This window comes from Pinus tabuliformis, chromosome Q, assembly GCF_031772625.1.
Source record: "Pinus tabuliformis cultivar Carrire ecotype Pingquan chromosome Q, CPIR1, whole genome shotgun sequence".
NCBI classification, from domain to species: Eukaryota; Viridiplantae; Streptophyta; class Pinopsida; order Pinales; family Pinaceae; genus Pinus; species Pinus tabuliformis.
Window position 1 is genome coordinate 428200969 of NC_142296.1, and position 4746 is coordinate 428205714.

Genomic DNA, 4746 nt, shown 5'->3' on the forward strand with positions numbered 1-4746 from the left:
ATTTAAAAATATTAAAGGTTTGAGGGATATTATGACGATAAATGATAACTAGTGCCATATAAATTAAATGGGTGGTAAATGTCAATAGGCACCAATTCATAATAATGATCAAACACTTACTAACATTTACTACATTATACATCTCACATTGTTAAAAATTAAAATATCATAAAAGCTCATTATTATAACTTTACTATTATTATTATTATTATTGTGGATTGAATTATATTACTTCAAAAACTTGGGATTACATTATGACGTACAAAATACTAGTTGATCTCTCACCGGGGAGACCAAACCATATCCAAAAACAAATTCTCCTTAAGGAGGAGAGTGATAACTAAAAACTAACAGAAACAAATAGAACCAAACTATAACAAACATGTTGACCAAAATGGTCAAGTACAAATAAAGTTAGAAATAAGATAACAAAACCCATGATCAAGACACAATCAAGCGGATGGCTCAGAATCTAAGCCAAACCACAAGAATAGGTGCATTTGGAACCTCTAGTGCACAACATGAATCTGGTGGAATGTCAAGATGCTTCTCAATTTTCTCCATCCTCCCATTTAAATCACCAGAAATACGATTTGAGACCATGGATCAGACTAATTAACCGAGGAATTATAGACAACAAGACATCAAAAAATAATAAACAAAGACAAAGATGTCCCCAAGTAACCATCTTGGGGACTAATCAATAATACGAATGAAACAGTGAACCACCATGGAAACAAGGATTTAGGATCACCCCATTGACAACCTCTATTCTCCTCCAAACCTACCTTACAAATAATCAACTCCACCCTCTTGTCTATCAAAGTTAGAAATTCACCACATAAACAATTAATAGACCAATATAGTAAGAAAATGATACCTTACTCATAGCAAGCTCAAAATCCTCCTGTTGTTGAATTTGAGAGTGTTTTCTTATTCTGGATGGAAGGGAATGTTCATGACCAAGCACTGGATTCTCAAGTTGTGAATGAAGCCGACCCATATTCAACAATACTGAGAGGAAGACATGCAAACTGATAAAGTTAGGAACCCTATTTCCCTATATCCATGCCCTCTATCATCCATCAGGTGAACATACACCCTGAATCGAACACCCAACCACCTCAATAACACTCCTAGGTTGGCTAAGAGAACTCAAATACACACGTTGATGATAACAAAACCTCTAGTCCAAGAAATAAAAACCCAAGACTAAAACCAATCTCTTCCCCACTGATAAATAGAAAAAATTGATTAAAGAGAGTCGAGTCTTACCAAAGACAGAGTCAAACACCCATTCTACTCAAATTCCCCATTACAATCATCCCTATTGACCATGTGTTACATGCCATTTTGTCACATATGCTCAATAGGCCTGAAAACTGGATCAATCAACATCCTTGACCAGTTTTCCATAATCCCTTTGCAAAGCCCTAAGCATAATCTCTCCAAAAAGTCTGAGTTTTTGGGTCAATCAACTCAAAAACATTCTTTTTATCCCCAACGCACTCTACAAGTCTATCCACCTATAGTTATTGCAAGTTGCATAACTGAGAACTTGCAATGACTAGTGCAGGTTGCTCTACTTTACAGGTGCGATGGTTCTATAATTTCAGGAAAAATAAATAAAAAAATTGAAACTTGTCCTTCTAGAAGATTCTAAGGTGGTTTTAACCATTTACTATGGATAAAGATATCGAATTCCTTCTCTAGATGCCTTATATCTTGTCCTTTGAGCTTATCCTCCTTCATATGTGGATCTCAAACCTAGATTGGTAAATCCTAAACTACCACTTTCATCCTATAAATTTATTGCCTCCCATGGAGTTTGGGTTGGCTTTTGCAAATTACTAGTGCCCTCATGTTGTTGCTTTGAGCTTAAGGAATAATCATCATGTGCATTAGGGTTGAGTGTGAAGGTTTGCTTTGTCGCAAGGAAGGACAAGACAATTGGGGAGACATCTACAAAGTCATCTTCTATATATGGTTGGAACTCTCTCCTTTATTTATTAACACAAAAAGCACTTTGTTTTCCTATACTTATGTCATGTTGATGCTTATGTATTTCAATGCTATGTTGACTCATTGATTAGAGATATTGTATTATGCTATGTGAATATTGTAGTTATCTTGCTTGTTTTAGTCATTGTTGCAAGTTCCTTTGATAGTGCCTGGAGCTAGAGGTGGAGCTTACAAGTGAAGAGAAGGGGAGGACTTACTACCGATTCTAGGTAGGTGTCTTTTACATAGAAAATTTTAGGGGTGAATTTTAGCCAAAAGGCGAAATTTAAGGGGTTTTATATTTTTGAAGGACGAATTCTTTATATTACACCCATTTTCTATAGTTAGCCCAAAATTTATTTAAAAAATAAATAATTATTATATTCTAGCCCTAAAAAATAAGGAGGATAAACCGTCCAAAAAACCTATTCGCCTCATTTCAAAGTTGGATTTGATTGCAATCGCCCAATTTCTAGTTTGGAGAAGTTGGATTTGATTGCAATCACCACGATTTCCAGTTCGGAGGTTGGATCTTCTTGCAATGGCCCCGATGGCCTCGATTTCTTGGTTTACAAGTTGTATTTGGTTGCAATGGCCCCGATTTCCTGGTTTACAAGTGATATTTGGTTGCAATGGTAGACAAGAGATTGGGTTAGCGGTTAGCACCTGCCATTGTGGATGAGGGTTACAATAAGTGCTTGCGGATGTGAGAGGAGCCGAGAAATATGAACTAGATGTTGACGTGGGCAAGTCAGATAGATTGGGAGATATTGGGACCATTAATCTCTCTCTCTCTCTCTCTTTCATATATATATATATATATATATATATATAGATAGATAGATAGATATATATATATATATATGCCGAGTTACTCGATTCCAACACCATTAATGAATTCAAGTAATTTGGGTGTCTATTTCCACTTCTCCATTGGGAACGAACCACAAAAATAGTTTATCGGCTTTCATACATCCATCCCCTTCACTACTCAAATCTTGGAGCCCTAGTTTCTCTTCCTACTCGTCGATTCTTCCACAGATGAATCTTCATAGGTTTTTTTATTTATTCTGAAGATCAACTTTCGAGCAAGATGGGATTACTGTATGGGGAGGTTGAAAGTTGAAAGTAGGAATTTAGGATAAACTACTGTGAAATTTTTCTTTGAGATGACTCTGAATTCTGTTTTGAATATCAAGGGATGCCGCATTTCAAGAATTACACTTCAAGCTCACAACGTATGGGAACCAACTGGAGTTTCACTTTGGACATTTACTTGTTTAGAGTTCAAGAGCTAGAGATTTTTATTTGTTTCCCAGAGTCAATCTACATATACTTTCATGAAATGAGGACACATTTCGGAAATGGTTGTGATATTTTGATTTGGTAAAATGGCATTGGTCAATTCTCTTTATCTCTGTTCAAGGAGGCTTGCAGTTATGAGCTAGTAGAATTAGAGCACTCAGTGCAAGGTTCACCTATAGAAATGTAAGGCAATGATCTTTAGATGCTTCTAGAGTTGGGACTTGCGAAGCCTTTATTTCAAAATAAATATAAAACCTTAGAAGAAAATATATTTTTCGAAGCACATATCACTTATCAATAACTATAGACACAGGTTTGGAGACTTTGATCCTGTGAAAACAAATTCTCAGAACCTGAAAAGCAGTATTATATGGCAGATTTGAAAGAGCCCCTTCTTCCTCCTCGACCTTCTATTTCTATGGCACATGAAGCTCCTTGTCGATCAACCATGCCTGGCAGGCCTCTATTTCAAGGACTAGACCTTTTGGGAGTTAAAAAGAGAGGGCAGGGGATTCGGTCATGGATAAGAATAGATAAAAATGGGAGTTCTCAAGTTTTGGAGGTAGATAAATTAACAATAATGAAGCGTTGTGACTTGCCGGCTAGGGATCTCCATCTTTTGGATCCATTATTTGTATATCCTTCCACTATTCTGGGACGAGAGAGAGAAATTGTTGTGAATCTAGAACAGATAAGGTGTATAATCACAGCTGATGAAGTACTGCTATTGAATTCATTGGATAGCTATGTTCTACAGTATGTGGTTGAACTATAGAGGTGTCTGAATGTTAGAAATGACATGGTTAACAATATGTGGCATTCTAGAGAACAAGGAAGCTCAAGATTTCCACTAGTGTCAAGTAGACAACAACTGAGGGATGATGCCATGTCTAACAATGCACAGTCTAGCCAACAAAGACCAATTAGTGATGCCGAACTTTATATTGGTTCATCTGCAGATGATTTTCCCTTTGAATTCAGGGCACTGGAGGTTGCTTTGGAGGCAGCTTGCACATTTCTAGACACCCATGCATGTAACTAACTTGTTTATATTCTCATATCTTGATTGTTGTACCTCTATTGATTTTGAAATTTGTTTAGTAATACTTTAACTCCTGTCTTGCCTGATTTGTTTTCTCGATCTCTCTCTCCCTCTCACACACTCTGATACCATATGTTCATACCATGCATGTATTTTCACTTGCTCTACTATGTGCAAAGAGCGCATGGGATTTGGACAAAAGCTGAAGGTTCAACTGCAGTGAAATGTTGGCAAAAGCTATCAAAAAATGTAGTGGAAAGGAAGTGTAGAAACGTAGCTGGAAACGTTAAAAGTGTCAATTGAATTTGCAACCAATGCCTACACAGTGAAATGTGTGAAGGCCAATAGTAAAGGATGATGTACTCTTCCCATCCAGGGGCTATTTTATGTTCATACTT

General features: G+C 36.6%; 1 pseudogene; it reads left to right on the forward strand.

The window, feature by feature from the left end:
* Positions 1 to 3676: 3676 nt before the first annotated feature.
* On the forward strand, positions 3677 to 4348 carry LOC149220041 (magnesium transporter MRS2-1 pseudogene; annotated as a pseudogene).
* Positions 4349 to 4746: the final 398 nt, after the last annotated feature.